The sequence below is a fragment of the Passer domesticus genome, chromosome 12, assembly GCF_036417665.1.
Source record: "Passer domesticus isolate bPasDom1 chromosome 12, bPasDom1.hap1, whole genome shotgun sequence".
In the NCBI taxonomy this organism is placed as follows: Eukaryota; Metazoa; Chordata; class Aves; order Passeriformes; family Passeridae; genus Passer; species Passer domesticus.
The window spans coordinates 18,849,989-18,876,341 of NC_087485.1; the positions used below are offsets into that span (position 1 = coordinate 18,849,989).

General features: G+C 43.8%; 1 protein-coding gene and 1 long non-coding RNA gene across 6 annotated transcripts in view; one reads left to right on the forward strand and one right to left on the reverse strand.

Annotated features, from left to right (window-relative positions):
* The window catches only part of GARRE1 (granule associated Rac and RHOG effector 1), a 60,561-nt gene extending 49,519 nt beyond the window's left edge, over nt 1–11,042 (reverse strand). Inside the window, exon 1 of one of the 2 annotated variants that reach the window (XM_064386936.1) lies at nt 10,955–11,042. The gene's annotated coding sequence lies outside the window, so the exon portion shown is untranslated. Of the gene's footprint in view, nt 1–10,076; nt 10,250–10,954 lie in introns of those variants that run through there. The other variant, XM_064386937.1, reaches the window with a different exon arrangement.
* Nucleotides 11,043–13,216: 2,174 nt separating this feature from the next.
* Nucleotides 13,217–25,624, forward strand: LOC135279502 (uncharacterized). 4 transcript variants are annotated; one of them, XR_010346728.1, is made up of 5 exons: nt 13,217–14,000; nt 17,183–18,878; nt 20,830–20,993; nt 21,427–21,503; nt 24,217–25,624. It is a non-coding gene; the product is annotated as an uncharacterized LOC135279502 (long non-coding RNA). The 4 variants fall into 4 exon arrangements; XR_010346727.1 differs by having other exon boundaries at nt 17,183–20,993; nt 21,427–21,508; XR_010346726.1 differs by having other exon boundaries at nt 17,183–20,993.
* Nucleotides 25,625–26,353: the final 729 nt, after the last annotated feature.

A 26,353-nucleotide genomic window follows, 5' to 3' on the forward strand; every position in this document is an offset into this window, starting at 1 on the left:
TTTCAGCACGGCAGATTCCTCTCCCCATCTTTCAGCTAACATTCCAATCCTCACTATGTAACACATACAACCAGGAGAGTTTTATATGGCAATTAAAGTTTAAAGCAGGAAAAAAAAGTAAAACTAAAAACTAAAAGTAAGAACAAAAATAAGCACAGGGAAAGGAGAGTGACTGGATTCAGCAGCATTAAAAAAATGAGATGATTCTGTGCCTGGCAATGAAACTGATGTTTTTTTTTACAGCATATCAACATAACAATATTCAAAATTCAGATGAAACTATATTTTAGGGCTCTCAAATGCTATTAGTGAGGCATCCTGCTGCTTTCTGAGCTGCTGCATGCCTACCAGCAAATCACTTTAAACAGCAGAGCCACTTGTAAAATGGAACCTTAGCTCCTCTTACAGCTAATATTTTATTCTCTGTCTGAAACAGAAAATTATTCCATGGACTGCTTCTCATATTTTTCAGGTGATTATGCTGGCATTTTTTTGCCTCTGAAGTTGAAACATACACTCTGTTTAGGGGTCATTTCTGTGTCCACACTTTGGACTAATAGAAGTCCATTGTTGTGACCAAACTGACACTTATTTACTACTAATAAAACCTATTTCAGTGTTAAATTAAGCAACCTCTACTAGTAAGCACCTAGAAGATAACTACTCAAGAAAAAGCATCAATGAAAAAATCTTGTGGCATGGAGGTTTTTACCATATACCAATGTTGTAAATACCTGACTTATTTATCCTGAATTCACAGAATGTTTTGGGTTGGAAGAACCTCAAAGCCCATCTCATCCCCCCCCTGCCATGGGCAGGGACACTTTCCATTATCCCAGTTATGCTTGGTTATTCCAAGGGCCCCTCCAACCTGGCCTTGGACATTTCCAGGGGCGGGGCAGCCACATCTTCCCTGGACACCCTGTGCCAGGGCCTCGTCACCCTCCCAGTGCATAATTTCCTCCAAATATTTAATCAAAATCTACTCTCCCTCTGCAAAGGCCATTCTCCCTTGTCATATCACTACATGCTTTTGTGAAAAGTGACAAATCTAAGCTTGTTATTCATAAAGGGTTTTTTACCTAATATTTATAGTCCTAAAAGATTACATTGAATAGTCTCTCTCAATTACTTATTGAGTTCATGACTATGAGCAGTGGGCTTTGCTATGTTTCTTACTACAGTCTTCTCTTATTTAACAAAACCCAACATTTGGAACAAAGAAAAGAAAACAAACAAAAAAAAAAAGGAGAGGCATTGCAGTGTAAGTGCAAGTAAGCCACAAGTACCTGCCACACAACCTCCAGCTCACCACCAGTCCAGGATGAGGCAGCATCTTCCATAAGGAAGAACATGAAGCAGCAGTTTCAGGGAAAAAGTCATTTCACCAGAGAAAACAAAAACTAGTTCTTCCCTTCACATCATCTACAAAGCATCACTTTTGAAGTATTAGTCCTGTAAATGCTGGTTCTTATCAAAGAGGCACACAACATCTGACCTCCTGTGCTGGAATACCCAGCAGTTAAGACAAAGGTATCTTACACCTATGGACACACAGAGATATATTTAAGTCAATTTGTCTCCTCTGAGGGTTATTCTGCAGCTGCAATTACCATTCCCTGCTTTTTTCAGAATATATGAAGTGGATCCTCTGAGATCACAAGGTTTGGGCTGTTTCAGACAGAAACCCACCATCCCTTGGCCAAAACTACCTGCCTGACAGTGGAAGGCCAGGGAAAGCCACTGAACTACAGCACCTAGGCAATGGTGTGATGTAAAAGAAGAAATTTAAAAAACCCCTCAACACAAATCCTTAGCGACAGCTAAATAAAGGATTTTAAGTCCACTAAGGCAACAGTGCTTTGAGGCACAATGAGGTTTTTCACATGCTACTGAGCACAATAATCAATATTCACACACATCTACTTGCAATTTTGCCTAAAGTCTACTGTTCCAAATTATACCAGTTTAACTTTGCTCACATTAGAATTCATTTCAGAGAAAAATATTTAGCACAGATGCAATATGCAAGATGCCCTGCATTTATATTATAATTTATTCTTCAACACACTGAACATCTGAATCAAAACACAGCACACCTTCCTGGGAACACTCGTGATTATGAAGACTGGATCACTCAGAAAGTCAAAAGGAAAAGGAGCATTATTATGTAGTGTAGAAAATTTATTAAACTATACTTAGCCTTGTTTTTCCTGGTCTTTCATTTTATGTGCAGTGAAATACAATCAACACAGCAGAGAAAACTCATGCTCCAGACCAGAACTCATCCTCCAGACCAAACAGCATATGCAAAGAAGACACATTACCTCCCTGAAAGCACAAGAATTTTTGGAAAGAAACTGCTTCATCTGTCCTACAACAATTTCAGAACAAAATACAGATACAACTTTTTAGCAGAAATCAACTGACTGAAATATGACATTTTCTCCTGTTTCAGAACATGACTTAAAATACCAGTAACAACATATAACATCAGACAGAGAAAAGCACCCACTGGCTGCAATGTGAAGCTGAAAAAAAGCCCCATAAAAATGTGAATGTCTCAGGAAAATGAACAAACTACAACATTAAGCCAAATGTCATACAAAGTCATGTCATATAAAACCAGCAGCAGCCGCCTTCATCTCTTATACTGCACCAAGTTAAGGGCCATAAAGGCCCTTCAAGTGAAACACAGCAAAGATGCTGAAACAAGAAAAGGCAGTCTAGACAGACATGTCCATCAATAACCCCCCTAAGTGCAAGGGAATCATGAACAAGAGGGTAAGGATAGAGGAACCTGAAGAACAGCAACCTGCCAACCTATAGACACGTCCTCAGAAGCTTAGTTAAAAATCACTGCAAATTGTCACACCCCCCCCCCATCAATGCACTCCACAAACAACAATCTGTGCAGCTGTTAAAGAACAAATTAAACTCATACACTGCACCTTTAAAGCCAGAGGAGCTCCTCAGCCCTGCCCTCTGCCAGCCTGAGCCATTCCCACACCTGGCCAAAGAACAGCCCTCAGGAAGGTGCCCAAACACACACAGCAACCACCCGGCCCCTCCTGGCAGCTGAGGACAGCTCCTGGATCTGACAGGCACCTGGTATCTCTGAAATACAGCAAGGAGGGCACACAGAACAGCTCTCATCTTCCAACCCCTGCTCAGCAGAAGCACAAGTACAGAGCAAACCATGTCTGTTATTCATTTGTCTGACTGTATCAGACAACCCCAGTCAAACCTCCTACAACCCAACCATTCCAGAAACTAAGATTAGAAAAAAACAAACCTAAACAAGCTCCTTTCCTGCTGCATCTTCAAAGGAAGAAAATGCACTTTACCCAAAAACATTTCCCTAAATCTTGTGTGTCAACTACAGATTTAATCTATCATACCAATTCATCACCACAAAAATGTAACATTCCTATACAAAAACAAAAAATGTATCATTAGTGGTTTTCAACAGATTTCATATCCAGAAACATCTGCAGAGCAACGGATTCACTTAACCAGTCAAGGAACTTTTCTAACCACTAAACCAAGCAACAGATTTACTTCAAAATAGCACAGGTCAGATGTACCACTTTTCCACATGGAAAAAGCTCTAAGTGCACTTGACCAGAGACTGCCAAACCAGACCATACACTGTCCCACAACCCAACATTTGGTCTTAAAACTGAAATAGTCATTCATGTGAAAGACAACATTTAAATTTGCATTGATAATCTGAATCTGTAGAATATCTTTCCTAAGAAGAAGGTATGAACAAGTCTGTGTTAAATTCATAGCCAACTTTTATATAAAATTTGCTAATTATCAAAGTTATTTTATAATACCTGCCTAAAACTTTACAAGGTTTGGCTCCTCTTTGGGCCTGGAATGAGGTCAAAGTTCTGAATTCAACATCACAATCTGCTGCCCTGGAAATTATTGCAATGTTTACACAAAGAAGTTTATTATGAGATCTAATAGGATTGCTCAAAAAAAAATGTTTTCATTCTCCTTCTGAAAGCAATACAAGACAGACAGAAAGACTCCTTTGAGTAAGGACTTCTCCAACATTTTAATACAGAACCAAGCATGTTCCCAAAAGCAGAATGTTGCTGTAACATGCTCTGTTTTTCGGGGTTTGGTTCTAATAACTAACATTTCTTTCCAGGACTCCATACAATTTTCATCAGCAAGAAACAAAAATAAGCCACAGAATTACAAGTTCACATACACTTGCATTTCTTTAGGAGATTTAATTTTTAGTTGACCTACCCTACTCTTCTATACATAAATTTAAACAACTTCTCTTTAAAAACAGCAAAAAGAAGTGTAACACTACCAAAGCATTAACCTTGTTTCTCAGAAGATGTGCATCTATTCACACTGGTGGAAGGACAATTTATTTGTACTGCACTATCAGTTACTGAAGGATGCCCAGTTTGCTCTCTGCACGTCAGGAGTGTCCAAGTACCCACTCACACTCTGCTCTCCTGCCAACAACAGTCTTGGTTTCACCAAGACTGTGCACTATTCACAACTGAACCCAGTAAAACAAAATTCTGATCATTACCAAGCTTCTTCATTCCCTTTTGTTTATTTAGTAAATTAAAGGTTTTCATTTTTTCCTAAAGAACACATGCATATTTAGGAGAAGATCTATTCATCATCATATTAAAGTTTTTGATTGCATCATTTGCTTGCAAATGCTTATCTCATATAGCAAAAAGGGTTGATCTTATTGCCTTACTATTTAAATATTTGCAAGTTGTGTTGCTCAGCTGGAAAACCACAAATAAATACCTAACTATGTGTTTGGTAAGAGGCTAAATAAGTTTATTCTGCAGCTGAGAAACATGCACTGATGAAGCAGGATTCTGGAACAACATCTTAGCACTTAGTTAAACATCTTAACTTAGTTTTAGTTAATGCTATTTCACATCACCTGCCCTTAACTCCTGCTTGGACCAAGAGCTGCAGCCCTCTCAACACAAGCAGCACTGCTACTCTCCCCTCCCACCAAGTACCTCCTCTACTCAGGATCTTCCACTCTTTCACACAGGGACCTCTAACAAATGATAAACACCTGCATTCATTTTTACCTGCATTTGACAAATATGGTTTCTTCTGAGTACCTGCACATTACAAACTCATCCTACACTGAAGTTCCCCTGAAGAAGAACACACAGAACTGGAAGAATAGCATTTTTAGGTACCCTCTTCCTCCTGGTATCCTTCCTCCTTCCACATAATACAAAACCATCTGGTGCAAGACTTGCAAAAAGCATTCTGACAAACATTTTGAAATACCCACCAGAAAGAGGTTACGTTCCTCAAATCTTTTGGAGTCTGGCACAGAATTACATTTATCCACAGTGATCCTTCTCCTGTGATTCCCCAGTCTTTCACTGCAGCTGAGAGGATGCAGCCATGAGAAGAGTCTCTCAAGAAGAGGAATGTTTCTCTGTGTGTCTGTCCTTCCTAGGCACTACAGCCCTCTGCTTTTCAGCAGTTTTGTTACATGATCATAGAAAAAGAATATCTGGCTTATTCAGGATGAGATTATCAGCTAGAAATATTTTTAAGGGACTTTAAAAAATATTATCTTATACTTAGACTCTCAGGAAAGATCTCCAGAATTTGCTGGAATGTGAGCTGCAGACATTCAGGTGCTTTATCTTCATCCAGGGAAGTCCTTGTGCTTGGACTCAAAGTGTTCCCAGGTACACTGCCAACTTCTGTAATATGTACAGAAGAGCAGGAAGCTCAACTTTCATTAAAAACTACCTAGTATCATTGCCCTGAATATCCTGGTATGAGACAAATCATGTGGACACGCTTCAAAGGATCTAACTTTACCCTGGTAAATCCAGAGGAATTCCCAACACCATCCAGAAACTCACAAACATACCAGTTATGACAGTCAGGTAATCTACTTGGGAAACTAAAAGCACTCAGTTACTGTCAGGATTAGAGATAAATTTCATTGGTAGACAACCCTCACATGAATGAATCACACTAGAGATGCCTGTGCAGAAATAGAAAAAAGGAAGTCCCTTGTTCCTGCTCTTCTCCTACCCTCTCCTCTACAACTCTGCTTTAGAGTTCTCAAAATGTGTTAAAGCATTAAAGAAACTAAGTTCAATATTACTATTTCTATCAAGGGAAACAAACTTTCTCTTACATTCAGAAGCCATTTAGGTTGAGGAATTTATTCTGTTCCCAGACTGCAGAGTACACGACACAGGGCCCGAGGAATTTTCTATAATTGGACAGTACCATTTAAATGTCAGCTTTGAGTGCACAACTAAACAAGAGTCACACCTAAACCACTGCTATTAAACAGCCAGCTGACATGTTCCCTTACAGCATTCTAACCCGCACAAAGGTAGTGTCAGGAAAGAACAAAAATAGAATAGCTCAACATGAGGAGTAACCGACAGGGTGGTGGAAGAATTCTCCTGCTGAAATTTCCCAAAGAATCTATCTTTTGCAATGCTGTTGTACAGAAATGCTTACCAGAAAATGTTAATGCCTGACAAGTACCCCAGTGTAATATGACTCGATAAACCACAGAGTCCCGTTGACCCCAAACCCCCCAACCACTTGAAAAAGCAGCAAACTGTTAGGAAAGCCTGCAACAAAAGATCACAGAGAAGGAACAATGAAAATCTAGTTAGCCTAAACCAGAAAATACTCATCAGCTATTTCACGGAGAAAATGTTAATAAAAACATAAGCAGGAATTGGTCACAACTTAGGGATGCATTATAAAGATGTTTCCTAAGGCATTGTTTTGTCAATGTGACCCTACAGTAAAATATGGGCAGTTACTCTAGAGTATTTTTTTTTAAAGTTTTTGGTTTGCTTTTTAGCTAATACAGCAAAAATTCTATCTGCCAGGGCTATCGTTTTCTCCTATGAGGGCTTTCCTTAGAAGGAAGAATATTTATTTCCTTAGTGCAAATGGTTCTTCAAAGCCAAGTCCTAGAATATCACACTTCCAACTGGAGTTGGATAAGCTGCCGTATGTTATCACCAGACTGAAGCCAATTTGCCATCGATGGAATGCAGTATCACAGCTGGGAAAATGCCTGACGTGCTGCACAGCCTCTCAAAGATGCCTGAAAGGCTCACAGAGCCTCAGCTACTCCCACCTCAGACCCACCCAGACACTCACAGACATCCCAGGACTCCCCCAGCTGCACCTGGGGTCCTGAGCATTCCCCTTTTCAGCCCTTTTCTGTCATTCTTCAAAGCTTGGCTAGCATTTCAAACCTTCTATTCTGCTTTTTCTCACACACACTCACTCCTTTTTCTTTTACTCCAAAACACTCCAGCCTGAATCCCTGGAAGATGGTTTACCTCACAAAGCTTGTGACCATAACAGAATCACACAGATCAATTCCCCAAATTTTATCTTAAGTAGCCAATACAATAATTCATTAATTACAGCAGGGTAAGACAAGACTGACATTCCAAGACCACAGTTCTCAAAACAATTTGTCTAGTCACATTAGAGCTCTTCAAAGTGAAACACACCACATAACCACTGAAAGTATAATTTTGAAGTTCCATTTTAAAAGTCTTTTTTTTTTTCTCCTTGTTTTAATCACAGTTTTGACAAAATTCAAGGACTGGACTAAACCAGTTTATCCACAGAACACTACAAGACTGGAATCCCATCAGACCAAATTGGCAATTAACCTGCAAAGCAGAATTTGTGAATGGAATGTGTCCTATTCCCCCACACACACCTCAAGTATTTCTTTGATGGCTGAAAGGACAAATGTCTAAACAACTCCTAATGTAAAATTGTCTTGAGGTACATGAACAGCAGAGGAGAAGAAACACAAAGCCAAAGGTGCAACAAACACAACTTCAAGCTTCTTCCTAGTGAGTGTGAAACCCATCTTTAACATATTGTACTTAATTTTCAAAACAGAATTTCAGATTTTACAGGTATCAAGACACAGGACCTCCTATGGTTTAGATGCACAGTCCCCACTAAGTTTCCAGCACATACAAAATCCAAACAGAGCCTCGAATGTGCCGTGGCCCAGAAGCATGGGATTGCCTGCAGCTTGTCACCATCACTGAATGCCTCAAGGCCTGGGAAGAGTATCCAGACACATCACCAAGCTCTAGGAGGAGCAGAGCAATTTCAACACAGATTTGTGTCAAGTGCAGCAGCTCCAGTGGCCCTCGGAGCCAGCCCCAGCACACCACCCTGTGATGAGGGTACCCATGCTGCTGGAAATGTCATCTTTCATGTACAATATAAACCCCTTCTGTAGCTACTAACAATACTCTGGCATTGTTTGCAACACGTAGGTTGTTGCACTGGCTAACACCCAATTCCTGTAATAGTATTCTATCTACCTACAATCACCACAAGAAAATACCCATTCTCGGCCCTGACTGGCTCTGCAGCACAGCAGCAAGCTCCCGAGAGCTGCCACACTCCAGCAAGTTCTGTATCTCCCTGTGCAGTTATCTGTCTGCACTGATCAGACACTTCTCTAGAACTCTAGAAACACGTTGAGATTACTGGGAATAAAGGAGCTCTTCTCATACAGCACAATTAGTCATATCAGCAGTGATAGCTATTTTGAGCAGCACGCATTAATCACTATCATTAGCAGGATTTCTGGTGTACCAGCATTCACTGTACCAAGAACAAGTCTTTTCCTATTACAGTACTACCACATAAACAAAAGCAGCAACAGCACAATTTCTCTTGACATAACCCTGTTTTGAGTAAGGCAAGTGGCACCACTTAAAATGACTGTCAGTGTCAGGTTTAAAGAAAAGCTTACTTAGGACAGAAAAATACAATTGTTTTGCTGCAAAGAAAAACTGGCCACCATTTGTATGCTGAGGCAGAAGGGGTGTTGAAAAATAATAATAGTGGGAAGAAGTGGGGAATAAAGATCTCAAGCTGGAGACTGCACACCCTCAGAAAAATAAGACACCAGTGACCAAATCCAAGATGACGCCCAAGAAGCAGAAGAAACCTAGATTTCACTTTTACACGTCATTAGCACACATTTGCCTATTACATTTTATGAGGGATTATTTACCTGTTAGCCAAAATTTCAGAGGCTCCAAACAGACTTTCACGTAGATAAATATTCCCCATACACATTGTTTCCAGCTTCCTAACCACCCAGAGTAACTCCTGATGCAGAATGAGAGCGGCCAGTGGAAGCACTCCTGCCTTACACCCACCAAGGAAGCACAGAAAGCACTGGCTCTGAGCTGCTCCCAGCCTGGCTCCTCCAAGCACCAGGAACACCTACGTTGACCTGAAACATACCTAGAAAGTTCTGCTGGGAAACAAAGAACAGAAAATACCAGAACAAAGAAAAACCTTCTGCAAGTCTTGAACTTGGAAAACTCGCCATTTTATACAGAAGGGTCCAGCTTTATCTTCTGTAGAACATTGCCCGTCAGAAGACTCGAGCCAAGTGCAAAATCGTGTTGGTACCCACGATATACAAACAGCACCTGTGCACATACCAAAATGGGCCAAGACTGCTGATCCCATGAGCTGCATACCAAAACCTCCATGTGGCCAGGAGCCACACAGCACATGCCACATACCTCAGAGAGGTGAGGGAAGGGGAGCTTCAGCCGCCCATGCCCACAGAAAACAAACACAGTTCCTCAAGAGCACCACTACCCCTTTGCCCACAGCACTGAGCTGAGGAAACAGAAACATCCAGCAACAATGGCTTTAAAATCCACCAGCTGTAGACGCGAGATTGTCCAAGAGCCAGCCGGCAGTTACAGATGCAGCGCCATTCTGGGCGCCAAGCCTCAGCCCCGTGCCAGCTGCATGTGCCTCCGAAGCCACCCCACGAGCCACTCTGCAGCACCGAGTTTATGGCAGCTACACGCCGCTGAGGTACGGCCCTCTTCACAGCACCCAGACATCTGTGCCTCTATAAAAACAGTAATGATAATAATAACGGCCAATTTATACCCGTAACAAGGTTTATAACCTCACATAAAACAAACAAATAAGACCTTCCGACTGCTTTCAAGTACTAAGCCGACATTCACCCGACAAATACATACCTCTACCATTTCCTCTCCACTCAAACGAATAAAAGCCCCCAAGCAGGGAGAAGCAAGGGAGCATTGGTAAAGTTTTAAGCTACAGCCCAAAATGCGTTATCCTCTTCTGCTGGCAGCTACCATATGCACGCAACATAAGGCTCGGCAACAACAAGCGGCACTCGCAGCTCGCATCAGGTGAACAATCTGTACGCAGCCCCTGCAGCGGCCGGGGACGCTGCTGCCCGCAGGCCCGGGCCGGGGGCGCGGAGCGGCCGGGGGGCCCCGAGCCCGGCCGGGCTTTGGGCGGCGCCGCAGCCGCGCTGCCCGCGGAGCTCCGGCCGGCGCCGCCCGGGAGAGGCCGCGCGGCGGGGCCGCCCCAGCGCCGGGGGCCGGCGGGGCCGCGCCGGGCGGGCGCCCCGGGTCACCGCGGAGCAGGAAGGTGCGCAGGAATTCCCGCAGGCGCAGTCCCGGCCCCGCCGCGCTGCCCGGGCTGCCCGCACACGGGTCACGGGGGGGCGGCCGCAGCCCCGACACCGCCCCGGGCTGCCCCCGACACCGCCCCGGGCTGCCCCGACACCGCCACGGGCTGCCCCCGACACCGCGGCCGGCCCGGCCCGGCCCCGCCGGGGCACCGCGGCCACGGTCTCGGGCACCGCCGCCCCGCCTCTCCCCGGCCGGGGCTCCCCCGGCCCCAGCCCCCGCCGGCGCCTCCCGAGCGGCCCAGGGGCTGCCCCGGCGCTGCCGCCCTCCGCGCCGCGTCCCCGCGGTGCCGCGGGCGCTGCCAGCCCGGTGCCCGCACGGCCGGGCCCGCGGGCCGCGCTGCGGGGCTCGGGCGGGCGCGGGCGGGGCCGGGCCGGGCCGCGGGGCTCGGCGGGGTCGGCGCGGCGCTCACTCACCTGCCCGCGACAGCCCCGGGCCCCGCGCCGAGCGCTCCGGAAACGGCGGCGGCTCCGCCGGGGCCGGGGAGGGGCCGGCGAGGGGCGGGCGGAGCCGCGAGTGACAGCGGGAAGGGGCGGCGGGAGCGGGCGGGCGGCGCCGGCCGCGGGCAGAGGCGGCGGAGCGCGGCGGGCGGGAGGGCACGGCGGCGGCAGCACCGGCACCGGCACCGCGGGGTCCGGGGGAGCGCCGGGAGCGGCCCCGGGTGCGGGGCGAAGAGCCTGAGGGGCGGGCTGGCGGCGCAAAAAGGGGATGAATTAATCAGTGAATATTTTATATCAGCTTAAAATTGTGAGGGTTCTCACTCTGTTGTTCTGGGGTCAGATGCAGCGTCCCGATTCAGGAGAGCTGTTCGAGATGGAGGTCGCCGGCGACACCTGCGAAGTTCTCTATTCCTTTTCTGTCCAAAGTCACTCGCTGAACAAACTGCAGGATACAACACTGGTGTTCAGTGCGTTTATTTGGTAATTATGTAAAACGCGCAATCATCCCAAACGGATCCCTTTGACATAATTGTCAAGGTGCTACCTGCTTTAGGAATTGCTCAGAAATAGGCCTGGTCTAGGATGTGAGTTTAAACTGGTTTCATGTTATTTCTCAGGCTTAATGCAGGTTTTACACGGAAAAGTTTGCTGTACAAAATGATGTATTTTCAAATCCTATTCCTACAGAGTCTCTGTTAATCCTACCTTCCTTAGTAAAAGGTGATTGCTTTTTATTTCTGTGACTTATTTAGAATCTTACCTTCTAAATGGAAAGAGCATTTGTTGATGTACAGAAATGTCTAGTAAAGTTACAAAATAAGGTAATGTGTAGTAGTAGGAGAGTGGTTAAAAACTGTTAAAATACATGTAATCAAAAATTTTGCCTACAGGGCTCAGCATCCAATCATCTGGCTCTAATTCCCCCCCAAAAAACCCCAAACCCACACACTTGGCTACGATACTCATCAAGTGAAAATAACAGTAATTTCAGTGCTGCTAATCAGAAAACTCTGTGGGAAGAAGTGAAATTGTCAATTTATTGGACACCTTCTAGCCACAAGCTAGAAATAGTCCTTCAGTAGCGTCTGCGGGGAGCTGCCTGGGAGCAATCTGTGGCTTTGTTTCCTTCTCCAGAACAGATGGTTGCTGGCAGACCGGGCTTCTCATCAGTGCCTTCCCTCTGAACCCTTCTGATTCTTGTATGTCTGCTAAGCATGTCTCTTCCTAGTAAATTTAGTCCTCAAATTAAGAGATACCTGGGAAATACTTGGAAAGACACAAGGGAACAGAAGGCTGTCATATTGTTGGTTCCTTCGAGAGAGAGAGGTGTTGAGTATTCTTTGTGCTGGAAAAGTACAGTAAAGGGCTGGAGATGGTAAATTTTTTACCTTTTTTTTTTCTGCTTTTAACTGAATGGTTGCTGAGACATTGGTTTTGAAAAAAAGAGAAAGACTGATGAGGTTTCAACAAGGTTTTGTTTGGAAGAAGGTATAGCTATGAAGTGGAAAACCAGAGTGTAAAGGGAGTCAAAAGAAGCTGAAGAGGAAGGGAAAGAGAAAATAAAGCACTGGGATGAATTTTCCTTCCTTCCAGGACAGATACTGAGGCAAGACCTAAAAGTAATCTAAAAAACCCCCCACAAAATTCCTCATTTTCTTGGTTCAGTGTTGTTTTGCTTTTGGGTTTTTTTTCAGGAACGAAGAGAGAGATGTTAACACAAACAAACAGCCATGTGTTTTTGGGGATGCTCCTCTTTCCTGGCGCGGGGAGCAGGGGGAGGCAGGTGGGCCCTGCAGTGCGGGGTCCGGGCAGAGCCGGACCGGGCCAGGCCGGGCAGGGCCGGGCCAGGCCGGGCAGGGCCGGGCAGAGCTGAGCCAGGCCGGGCAGGGCCGGGCCAGGCCGGGCAGGGCCGGGCAGAGCTGAGCCAGGCCGGGCAGGGCCGGGCAGAGCTGAGCCAGGCCGGGCAGGGCCGGGCCAGGCTGGGCAGGGCCGGGCAGAGCCGAGCCAGGCCGGGCAGGGCCGGGCCAGGCCGGGCAGGGCCGGGCAGAGCCGAGCCAGGCCGGGCAGAGCCGAGCCAGGCCGGGCAGGGCCGGGCCAGGCTGGGCAGAGCCGGGCCAGGCCGGGCAGTGCCGAGCCTGCAGCACCAGGGCACAGCCAGAGTGAGCCCTGCGCTGGACTTGGCTTCGCTGGTGTCCCGCCAGGCCTGGCCCACAGCAAGCCCAGCTCTGTGGCTCCTGCTGCTGGTTCTGCTCTCCAGGGCTCCCTGTCCCCTGCAGGTCCCAGCCATCTCAAGGTGTGCTGCTTCCAGGACACAAAGCTGGGGAGGAGCTGGCAAGTGCTGCTGCAGGAGCTGATGGCCACAACCACAACTCTTTTAATTGTACCCTGTTTTACCAACATGCAGTTTTACCAAGATATCCCAAAAGCCCACGAGCCATGCTGACTAAAGTGCACTGTGTTCACATGCAGAAATCTGTTCTACAGACTGTGGTTTACAGCTCAATACACCAACAGGTTCTTTCTCACTATCTGGAGGTATCCAAATCTGCTCCTATTTTGTTATCCTACTGATTTAATTCAGTGGAGTGTGCAGAAAGTGGTTCTGTCAACACTAACTGTGGAGTTACACACAATAGTCATATTTTTTATTCTGACTCCCTGGATTTATTTACATGTTGTTACGGGGTGGTTTTTTGTTTTTTGGTTTTTGTTTTTTTTTTTTACAGTGCTATATTACAACTTTTAGCACATAACTATCCCTAATGAGCAGACATTTTATTTGAAATTTACTGCAGATTAAATTTATAGATTGAGAGCATAAAGGCACAAAGGACTTGTAGGAATTTTAGCCTTAAAGTTAATATGTCTTACCAGATGGCAGGAATTTTAGACAGACTGTGAAATAAATAGGAAGTTCACACTTCCTGATATAAACAGGGCATGAAAACATGCAATCCAACAGAGTGTATAATAACCAATGAAGAATAAAGAGAAAACTCTCAAGGGCTAGAAAATATGTGGTGTAAGTATCTATTATGACATCATACATTATTTTTCTGAGGTCTTATAATGCAATATTTAAAATGAGTAGTCTATTTTTAAAATTTTGTGAATTCTATTTTGAAAGATGGTAGTAAGATTAGCTATTTAGTAAAGTTCTATGTAGATCAGCATAGAATAGATGTATTCAGTTATGTTTTCCCCATTGATGTTACATATAAGAGAAGAGTGCTTTCCAAGACCTCCCTTGAATAGGAAGGGAAGGAAGTCAGTGCACAGTTTAAACAAAAAAATGTAACAATGCTTTTTTAAAAAAAGAGGAAAGCAGCTTTGAAATGTATTATGAGTCCAATTCAATGTTGTGGGCTGTAGGAGGAAGAAATCATTAGCTTGGGAAAAGAGCAGCACTGGCACAATAGCCATGTGCAGATGTTAATAAGGATATGCCTATCAGCAAGGTGTGGGATAAGATTAGGAGGATGAACGTTAGTAATATAATCCCTAAAGAGTGTTTTAAAGGAAAAACCTAATTCACAAGAGGTTGTTTCTGTTAACCAGATGGATATGTGTTTAGGAAAAGGAAATGTGGGGAAAACCAGGGTGATTTTGGAAAACAGACTTGACCACTAATGTCCTATTGTATCAGCAGTGATTTTCCCTTTGTGGTTGGTAATCTCTGTGGATGCTGTAGTGAGAGCATGCTGAAGTGCAGGATGAGCAGAACAGTGTTGCCCTGGTGCTTGGGCTGTGTGTGCAGGTGGAGCTGAGCAGCTCTGGCTGGGGCTGTGTTGTACAGTCTGTACAGTGTGCCACAGCGCTCGTGGCCACAGCCTGACCCACTCCTGCTGCTTGCATGTTTGACAATGCAGGCATACATGTAGGCAAATCGGGCTTCTAAAAATACCTTTCACAAATCATCCATTCCAGCTGTCAGGGTGAGAGCAGTCCTTTTGTCCTGCAGCCCTGGACAACGAAAATCCCATTTCAGACAAATAAAATTTAGTCCTTTGCTGCCCGCCAGGAAAGCTGCTGACCTGTGCTTTGTGCCCTCAGTGCTCTGCCCACCATTGTGTCCAACCTGAGGCTTAGCACACAGTTGGCCTCTTGCCCAGGGCTCTGTAAACAGCAGCAACTGGCAAAAGCAGGCGTGGGCAGAGCCCCCAGCGCTCTCTGGAGCAGCTCCTGCCCGCTGCCTCCTCAGGGCCAGTCCCACTCTGGAAAGACTGAGCATGGCTGGCTATAAATGGCCACCTAAAAATAAAAAGAGGCACAATCACCTTTTCTTGTCAGACAAATCAAAGACCCAGGTCACCTTAAAAAATGCTAGGCTGCAAGCCATACTGGTTATAGGAAAAATAAATAAGTATATGAAGTATATAAACCTCTTAATCCTGCGTGGATCAGTCCAGTTTTGATCGAACTGAACGGAGGCCATTTACTTCAACTGACACTGGATGTGTCCCATGACCTTCTGGTTTATATATTTAGATTGCCCATACTAATCTTCTCTTCCACATGTCTGATGTCATCACCATTATTATAAACAGAACTTGTGACTTGATTGACAGCAAACAACCTTTCCAAAAAGTAGCCAAGGAGTAAGAATGTTTTGTCAGAGTGACACATGATCATGACTCCCTGCAGCCCATTTTTGTTTACAGGCAGTGGAAGAATTTCAGATATTTATAAGGTCAGTGTCCCTAGTCCAGAGAAGAAGGAGAAGGTGTGTTTGGTTTTAAATTGTTGTTCTGCTTACAAAATTGACTTCCAGTTGGGCTTGAATGAAGGACTAGGCTCTGACGTAAATCCTTTGCCTGTTGCAGCTTGGAATGGGCTGCTCCCAACTGCACACACAAAGGGGTCACTGGCACGCCATATTTTTGCTTCAGGAAGTCAAATACTTAAACATATGCATGATTCTTTTTTACTGTCTGGTGATTCAGATGTCTGGGATCCTTGTTTCATTTTTCTTGCTTTTTTGAAAACTTTCACAAAAAGGAATCAGCTTGCAAAACCACAAAAATGTACTTCTCAGCCAGCTGTGGTAAAATAGTTTACATGGCCATTTCAATACTGGAGAAATCCTTATATTTAAAAAATCATTCTGATGATTAACAAATGAGCATTAATTCATTATCAGTAAGGCATTAGCAGTTGCCTTAGAACCATTCAAGGTATGCTGCAAACGCAGAGGAGCTGAGAAAATATTTGTGAGACAAAAGAGCTGTTGACATTCAGTCATACTAGAATTTGGAATATTGCTTTAAAACAGATATGCTGCAAATGTGGGAATGAGAACTAGACTGGGTTTTTTCTACTTAATTTGGCATTTAAGTATATGGCACAGTAAGATTTGACAAAAAATGAAATGTAAATCTATGTAACTGACCCCACTTAATAGTGTGTTAAGGACTCGTAATATTATAGAGTCTAAATACTATTTAGGAAGAAGTGAAACAAAATTTAGAATTCATGCTGGAACATTTATAAGCAGGTATAGAAAAATAGTGTCCATTCTACTAAATGTTAGAAATTAGAGTCTGCCTACGAAATGATGTTGTGTTTGTTTGACCTTGTTCAACTGATTCCGTTAAAGTGTTGTGTATGTTTCAGATAACAAATTTTTACTTTTTTAGTAAGTGTCTTATATTGGATATAAAATTGTTATTTTAACAGTTGGTACTGAACATTTTACCATACAAATGGTAAATTTTATTTAACTTACGTTAATATAAATACACAAAAATAATACATGTTTATAAATACATATAAATATTTAAAGTGATCTAGAAAGAAGCCTAAATGGTAGTTTTAAATCATTTCCATGTGGTAATTCCTGTAACATGGGATTGTAGGAGGGGGACTGGTTAGGGGCCCAAATGTTATTGCATTGACTTAGTTTTTGCCAGGGCACTGTAACAAAGGCAACTAAATTTCAGCTGCCTTAGTGGTACTGTTATTACCTTTTGCCCATACAGATTTTTATTGTGGAAAACTGCCAAATAAGGAGTAATTTTGTAATTGAGAACATGGGTTATGAAAGTAGTTTGAACAGAAGGATGAGGGAAACATATAAGTTTATATTTCATGGATGAAACTTTGCTGAATTACTTGATAACATAAAGTGTAGTAGATTCTTCTTTAATTGTGTAGTAGATTCTTCATTAATTACTGAAATGCTCAGTGTTTCACTGTATATCATAGGTCCAACTATGCCTGAGATTGGGATGTAAGTACCCTCCTTACAGCAAGGCAGGAATCCACTTACGGAACCGCCTGTGAGACTGACCTAACCTCCTCCTGCTGTGCCCACCCTGCAGAGCCTCTTTGGGGTGTCCTGTCCAAACCAGGCCAGGTCTGGTGACATCATGAAATGGGAGATGCCCATCAGCTCCTCTTTAGCCACGACAGAGCTTTGGCCACCTGTCTGTCCTATGCTTGAGAAGGTATTCAGGATGTTGACGGAGTAGAGTGGGACTTACCTGCTAAAACTTGGCAACGCAGGCTCGCCTGTTCTCCATGGGAGAGTGCAGCCCTCCGTGCTTGACTGGCTGAGGACCATTTTCCTCTGGCTCCAACAGGAAAACCAGCACAGGTGACCTCCCTGGCAGCAGCATAGGTGACCTCCCTGGCTGGTTTCAGGTTCCTGATTTGTTTAGTCAGCTCCAATGCCTTGGTACTTTCTCAGACTGCTGCCAAGGCTGTACATGGTTTGTTTGTATCGTCGGCCTCTGCGGGACCAGGCTCTGCTCCACACCTCTGATACCAGGTCTGAGCAGCTTGCTCCTTCCCTTGTCACTAAACTAAACTTGATGACACAGTGCCCAGTAATTTTTTTGTTTGCTTGCTTGCTCTTTTCTCAGCAAAAATGGTACCCAACTGGCTGTGTTATCAAGTGCAACTATCCTGCACTGCTGGACACATGCCAGGGATGCAGAAGCAGATTTCACAGGGATTGTGGTTCACTCTGCTGTTGTCTTTTCCACAGTCCAGAAATTCCACAAGGCTTGAAAATTAAGGGCTACCAGAAGTTATCTCTCTGGCATCTCACAAAACTGAGATCCTTCAGCTGCACCAGGCAGAGAGATGCCCTTGATGTCTGAATGACTGCTTAATGGTGCTCTCTGCATCCCCTGTCTCCATTTCTGTGCCCTCCTTGTTTCAAGAGACATACAAACCTCTCTGTTGTCATTGGGTTCCAAAGGTCACAATTCATCTGTCGATATAAATTGAGTGTAGCTTTGTTGAAATTGGTGATTGTGGTTCCCAGCTCTTTTGCATGATGGCTAATCAATTGCAGTATTGTAAAAGAAGGTAGATTAAGCTACCAAGTCTGTATCAGATTATCAGATCACAGTTGTGCCTGGTGTGAGAGGCAGGCAACAAACCATCAGACCCACCAGAACTGCACATATGAATTATGCAACTCTTGTGTGAGTTGTCACGTCTGTGAGCACGGGCACCGTGAGACAACAGCCCTGTGGTAGCAACAGACAGCTGAGGGAAGGAAGATCTTCTTTGTGTGTGCACTGCTAAATAATTCAAAGACAAGATAAACAGCACCTATAGATGCATCTTTTCTTAATTTCACAGTATTGAGTCAAGATACTCTAAGTCAGATATGGGCATTTCAGATCCTTTTAGGCACCCATCAAGCCACCAGTTACTAAAAGATAAGGGAGATAAGACAAATTCTATACATCAGTTGTTTTCTGTTATTGAGCTTTACATACGTTAGTTTTTCTTTCAGAATTCCAAGAGTAAGGAAATGATATTGTATATTTCTTGCAAAGTTAACCTTTGATAGTGATATTGAGTCAACACATTGTATTCACACCTTAAGGACCATTGTAATTCCAGGAGCTGGGAGATGAGAAGGCAGTAAATAATAGTATACAGGGTAAGCTCTTTTTCATTTTTAATGGGAAAATATTTCAACCATGGTGATGCAGTTGACAAATATTTGGTTTAGCATAAAAGAAAAAGGAGTCAAAAAGAGACTGAAATGCATAGTCATATAGGAAATAAAAAACCTAATCAATAAGTAGTCACAAAAACAGTGAAAAACTTATCATATAGTGTTCTTAAATTAAAATGTAGAACGTGCACATGTATCCCCCAATCTGCTCGATATTGTTTCTAGAGAATAAATAATCTGTAGATTTGTTGGGGTAACACAATTTGCTATTTCCTGGAATAATTGCCCACAAACATGATCTTGACCCCTGTGTTAAAGTAATGAACTCCTGCCTGTGTATGGAGGGTGATCCCAGGGACGGATGGTTACAGAAACGTTGGATTTGGATATTAGACACACATGTCCCTAGCAGGAGTTGTGGTTTTTCTCCTCATGTGGATTAAAAACCTACTGACAGCCTTCAGAGTTGCTAATTTAGGCCTTTCTGATTACAAGTTCCAGGCAATTCCATGTTTTGCTTCATCGTATAATTCTAGGAATGGTGGTTTTCTGAGAAAAACAAGCTCATAAGGCTTTGGAACTCTCTCTCTCTCATGGTTTCTGTGCATGCAGAATTGGCAAACCAGCACAGAACATAATAAGAATGAAGTTCAATCTGTAGTAGTTTTACACTCTATGTTTTTAAGTCTGCAATCATTTTTCTGAAAACATATGAACAGAAATCCTTGTAAAGCTCTTTTCTGTACAATTTTCAGCCATAACTATAGTAGCACAAGCAAAAGCTTGTTAGCTTCAGTCACGTTTTTTCTTATGAATTTTAAAAACCATGGTGCTGGTCTTCCAGAGACATCCATTTGCACATAGATCTCATTGAAGGCCTGGGACCTGCATTTAATATGATTCCATTCTGTATCTAATTACACTCCCATTTCACATTAAATGAAGGTGGTAAGTTGGTTCAAGGTCAGCAATTTATTTATTAATAATAATATTTGTAAATATCCTCAAAATCCAATTCAATAGGAATTTGAGGACCTCAAAAATGCAAAGATCTGGAGAGTTTATACCCTGAAAAATTGCCTGGTATCATGAATGTTGAGGTATGAAATTGTATCTGTACTGTAAGAACCTGCAGTTATTTGCAGTGTAGTAATTTTTGCCCCCTGTATGACCATACCTTTTAAATTCAAGTGTCTGATAATACAGATGAGCAAAATCAAACAGACAGGTAGTTCAAACAGAATCTGTAGAGAGGACAGCAGTAACATGTAGATCTTTTTGAAAATATTCAATCTATAGAACTGGGATTTTAAAGAGAGAGACTGGAAAAATAATCAGGCTCATCTGATATGCAGAGGAAAAAATGTCAACCTGAGGGTAGCATCTTCTAGAACAAAATCTACATATCCAGAGAACTTCCTTGAACTGAAACAAGCTGCAAGATGGGCTCATTTCTTAAAATATTAATAGTAAACTTGGGTGAGACATTCTTATTATGCTTTCACTGATGCAAACTCATTAAATTGCAATGATAATAAATCTTGAGAGATTAAATTTATAACAGAATATCGGATGGTTGTTTCTGGGTTTTCTAAGACCCTGAGAGTGGTTTGGCATGCAGCTGAACCATCATTTCTCTTTGCTGACAGCCCGGTTTTCATTCCCAGGCTTTGTGCTGCTGTGCACCAAATGACACTGTCCAGTTGGGGGTATTTTTAGTCTGCTCTGTAGCAGATGCAGGCTGGCACATCCCTGCCCACTCCAGTGATGTGGGTCACATTCCCAGCAGGAGCCACACCAAGAGAGGAGGAAGGAAGCCACTTGCAGAAATGGGAGTGGTGCACAGCCCAAGCCTCAGAGCTGTGCTTTAGTGGGTCAGCTGCCAAGAGCTGCGTGTGAGAAGTGCTTTAAAGCTGTCTTTGCTTCCCTTCAGGGACTCGACTTGCAATTGAAATATCACACGTGGGGAATTTGCCAGAGCTTTGAATTAATATGCACGTGACCAGAACAGTTAAAGTCACCTCCTGTTTGGTGCTGAGATTCCTCATCCTCACATGTGTATTCTGTTCACTGCAGCAGTGACGGACGTCTGGAGAAGTGAGTGTAGAATAAGGAATATAGTCCAAGAGTTCAGTTGTGCTGCTTTTAAATGTGCACATTTAAATTTAAATGTTAAATTTAGCTGCGGAGATCAGGCTCTATGACTACAAAAAATTATTTTTCTAGAAACGAAAGTAACTGAAATGTCTGTATTAAAGCATTTCCATTGTGAAAAATACTCTAAACTGGAAAGATGTAGCATTAAATCTCAATAGCATTTTATAAGACCTTTACTCTCTATTGTGTAGTATATGTGCAAAATCAGAACAATGTGTAATATGCACATAATTATGCATCATTATAATGATTAATATTTAATTAATGTTAGTAAAACAAATAATAAATACTAAAATTACTTCAAAAAGTAATAGCTACAGGAACTGACATAATTAAATTAACAACAGAATGAATTCCCCATTGTATTCAGCAGAACCCCATTTCCCAGGCTGGTGGAGTCACCTTATGAAAACGAGACCAGGACAGCTGGATCACAGACCTGCAAACCAGGCAAGGTGAACTTGTGCTTTTACTGTGAATGTAGGCTGAAAGTACACCTATTTTAACAACTTTGCTACACTTCTACATGAAAAAAGATCTGCTTGCTTTCTTTTTAGATGAGTCCTTCTCCTGCAGGTTTGTCTCGTTCTTGTGTCACCACTAATGCACTTAGGACTGAATAAGCTCCCTGGCTGTTGCATCAGGTGCAGAGTTATTGCTTGCACTTCCTGAATTTATCTTCATTTTCATATTGAAGTCAGTGATTTAACATTTAATAGTAACATTTAATATTAAATGGGCCAGGCTGAAAACTAGTAAATTGAAACGGCAAACAAAATGTGGTATAAAAATCAGAGGATTCACCATTGTATTTCTTCCAAACACTTGAAATAAGAGCAAAAATCTTATTTCAGCTTCGCTGCTTGCAAAGGAGAAGAACCACTGGGGGTTTCAAGAGAAGTTTCTGTGTCGTGTCTAAAAACACCTCGGGAAGAGCTTCCCTGTCGCCAGGGGTTTCAGAGAGCCGCGCTCTGCCTGCAGCGCGTCCCGGGACCGGGCACGGCCCCGGAGCAGCCGGGCAGGGATGAGCGCCGCTCCCACCCTGTGGAAGGGGCATTCCCGGAGAGCTGGGCAGCTGGCACTGCCGTGCGGGGTACCTGGCACTGCCCATGGCAGGCACCTGGCACTGCCCATGCTGGGCAGCTGGCACTGCCGTGCTGGGTACCTGGCAGTGCCCGAGCTGGGCACCTGGCACTGCCCGTGCTGGGCAGCTGGCACTGCCTGTGCTGGGCACTTGGCACTATCTGTGCTGGGCACCTGGCACGGCCCGAGTTGGGCATCTGGCACGGCCCGAGTTGGGCACCTGGCACTGCCCATGCTGGGCACCTGGCACTGCCTGTGCTGGGCACCTGGCACTGTCCGAGCTGGGCACCTGGCACTGCCTGTGCTGGGCACCTGGCACTGCCTGTGCGGGGCACATGGCACTGTCCGAGCTGGGCACCTGGCACTGCCTGTGCTGGGCACCTGGCACTGCCTGTGCGGGGCACCTGGCACTGCCTGTGCGGGGCACATGGCACTGTCCGAGCTGGGCACCTGGCACTGCCTGTGCTGGGGACCAGGCACTGCCTATGCTGGGCACCTGGCACTGTCTGTGCGGGGCACCTGGCAAGGTCTGTGCTGGGGACCAGGCACTGCCTGTGCTGGGCACCTGGCACTGTCTGTGCGGGGCACCTGGCAAGGTCTGTGCTGGGGACCAGGCACTGCCTGTGCTGGGCACCTGGCACTGTCCGAGCTGGGCACCTGGCACTGCCCATGGTGGGCACCTAGCACCGCCCGGGCACCGTGCGCTCAGCCCGGAGATGGCACTCGGGTAACACCTGGTGTCTTTTTTTTGAGTTTCTTGGAAAAGGGAAAGCTCTGGGCAGTGCCCGCGGGCAGCGGCGCTGCAGTGTCACCTGCAGGGCTGGCTCGGCTGTCCCCGCTCCCCGGGGTCGCTCTCGGCTCCGCCGGCAGTGGCGGTGCCACCGTGCAATTTTAGCCTCCGGTGACACGCACGTACTGAAGGGACTTTGTGCTGCTCAAATGAGTGTTCTTGACCACCATTGAAAGCTCTGCCTTCTGCAGCAGCGTTACTGAAAATTCGTGGTTGTGTGCTTATTATTCAAAGGAGTACCCTTACTTTCTGATATAATGGTAAATTATAAATTAATTTCCTACACTATGGTTAAAATCCATTGTGTAAAGAGGAAATGTACCCAAAATAAATGTATTCCTGGGCTACCAAAACTGATTTATATATGGTAGCCAGTATTTGCTTCATCTAACAAAAGATAGCAGTCTTTGTTAGAAAAAAAAAAAGTCATTTTAGAAACTCTGTTACTTGGTAGCTTTAGCAAAACAATAATTAACTGAAGAGATTTTATTCTGTGCTAATAGAAGTGTTTTATTGTCACAGTTTGTAAACTCAGGAAAAGCATCTCCTGAAATAAGTCTTCCAACTTTCTCAAGTGTAGGATTCTACGGCTGGATTTGTCTCCCATAAACAGTGGTACCCTGCTCCTCTCCAAGGAATACAGGGTTTAACTACACATGCATCTTAGCAGAGATGATACCCACACGTGGCAAAAAGGAAATTGCTCTCATCTTACAGAGCTTGATTAAAGCTCAAGGCATGGAGCTTTTTAAATGACAAATGCTCAATGAAATAATATTATGTCTTTATACTCCAGAGCTCTATTAATCTGAGGTTCTAGGACTTTGAGAAATGTTAATTAACTCATTACCATTCACATGAAGTGTTACCATTACATTCATTATGTGGGCTGATAACCAAAGCATGGAATTGTTCTATTTTTCAGAAAGAATGAGATTGGGGTTTTCTTCCATGTGTGTTCCCTATCAGGTATTTACAGAGATGTTAACTGTTCATGCAGTAGTGAACTCCATGGATCTTCAGTCAAATTAGCCCAAAAGGAACAGCAACAATTTTGGGAGAGATGGAACAACTTCAGCAGTTGTTCCTACCCAAAGAAGATGTTTCTGCAGCTTTAAGCTTCATGTTGGGTATTTGGGAGCCCAAATTTAATAGCTAAGAAGCTAGGCAGTGTTCTTAAAAAGAAAAAGCTTGAAGAAGTTGCATGCTCTGGCAAATAATAGAGATACTTTTTTCTTTTCTGCAGAAATGTAAAGGTTTGCATCATTTTAAATTTTTTTTTTTTCCTAGGAATCTTGCTCTTATAATTCAGGGTAAATATGCAAATTAGGAAGCCACTATTTGGTCAATTGAATTGCATCTCAGGCTTGCTGCAACCTGTTTGTGGTTTCAGTAGAATGAAAGAAGAGGATCACTGCAAAACACAACTCACCACAGAAATGTTGTGCAGTGTGGGGACAGAATTTGTTCACCTAGTGCACACACAGCCTCATGGTTTGTTTCCAATGGAAGCCACCAGCAGATAATTTGGAGGAAAGAAGACCCATAGGTAAAAAATAATCTGCTGTATGCATTAGATCTCAGTCTTAAATCTGTTTGTATGGCAAAAACATGAAGCGTTACATTTTCATATACTTCCCACAAGTTTTTAGTCAAAGAAATTACTGCTTTCCAGTCCCACAGATAACAATTTAGCCACTGAAACTCTTCTGAATCTTGTGAAACTGTTGGTCTCAATGATTTTTCTTAAGAATTAGGTTTTATAATATAATTACATGTTTATGTTATTATTGTTATTTTTTCCCTTTCACAACAAATTTTTCTTTGTTCCTGTTACAAGACAGCAAGGACTGAGGTTCAAGATCTACCTTTTCTGTAACATGCTGCAATTTTGTTGTTGTTGTTGTTGTTTTTTGGGGGTTTTTTTTGTGTGTGTATTTTTTGGGGTTTTTTTGTTTGTTTCATTTTTGTTGGGTTTTTTTTTCTTTTTGTCAAGGCCTTTCATGCCTGATTCATTTTTAAGGTAAAAACCAAACATCTTTCACTTTGCCCTTCCCCTTGCCCAGGTAATTCTTCTCACCCTTTTATTAATTTCACCTGTTCCTAAGGTATCCTTTATTGAGATTGTTGCCACTTGTATCATTACATTTCCTTCTATATGTAAATACTGATTTATCTAACATTCTTCAACTTCTTAATTATCATTTCTTATGCACACCAATATTTTGTTTACTTGTTTTGACCACAGCTAAACATGACCTCAGTCTGCTCTCTAAGTTGGGACCATTTATAAGAAAGAATCATACAAGTAACTCCTCTTCTTCCCTTCCATAGATCAACACTTTGTACATAACAAATTTGATTTTTGTGTGCCATCAGCCTGCCCAGGTGATGCTACCCAGCTGGGTCTTTTGAAATTCTTTCTAGGCCTCTCCAACCCTCACATAAATAACCTGTTATCTACAGATTTTGCTGCTCCCTTGTCAAATTTTGCTTTTTTCCAAATCAGTGATAAATAGACTAAATCACAGAGCTATTATTTTATTTAGTACAATTGCTAGTATAATTCCAATCTAAAAAATCTCTAGTTTGACAATTTTATCTCTCTGAAATTTAGCCTGTTTCCTACTTGTGTTTTAAACTTCAGTAGCCATTACCTTTGTAGAATGGCAAGTAATTAAAACATGTTTAAAGCTCACTTCTACTCTGGCTCTCTTTTCCAGAGATGGAAAGCTATCCATAATAAAGAGAAACTGATAGAAAACACCTCTATTATACAGAATCGGATTGTTTTCCCTCACAATAGTAGAATTTATGTTCTTAGCCTGCCTGTGTTACAGGGGGTTTGGGTCACATAATGATTTCTTTAAAGAAGAAAGATTTTTGAGCAGTCTTGGGAATCTGGAGAGGTCCCAGCTGACTGGAAGCTGGTGAAGGTTGTCCCAGTTTTCAAGAAGGGCAAGAAGGACCCTGGACTGACATAGGCTTGTCAGTGTCACTTCAGGGCCTGCTAAAATAATGGAAAACATTATTCTGGGAGGTGCTGAGGGTCTGCCAGGACCAGGCAGTCATTGGTCACAGCCTGTCAGACCTGATCTCCTGCAGCACCTGGCTGATCAAGGGAAGCCACTTGATGGAATCTTTTTGGACTTCAGCAAAGTTTTGATACCATCTCTGCCAAGATCCTTCTGGACAAACTGTCCAGGCCACAGCTGGATAAACACACCGTGGGGTGGGTGAGCAGCTGGCTCAGGGTCAGGCACAGAGGGTGACAGTGGCCGGGGTGACACCAGGCTGGGGCCTGTCACCAGTGGGGCTCTGCAGGGCTCCCCCTCAGCCCTGTGCTCAGCACCACGTTCATGATTTGGACCCAGGCCCCAAAGGAGCCCTCGGGAAGTTTGCTGGTGACACTGAATGAGGAGGAGCT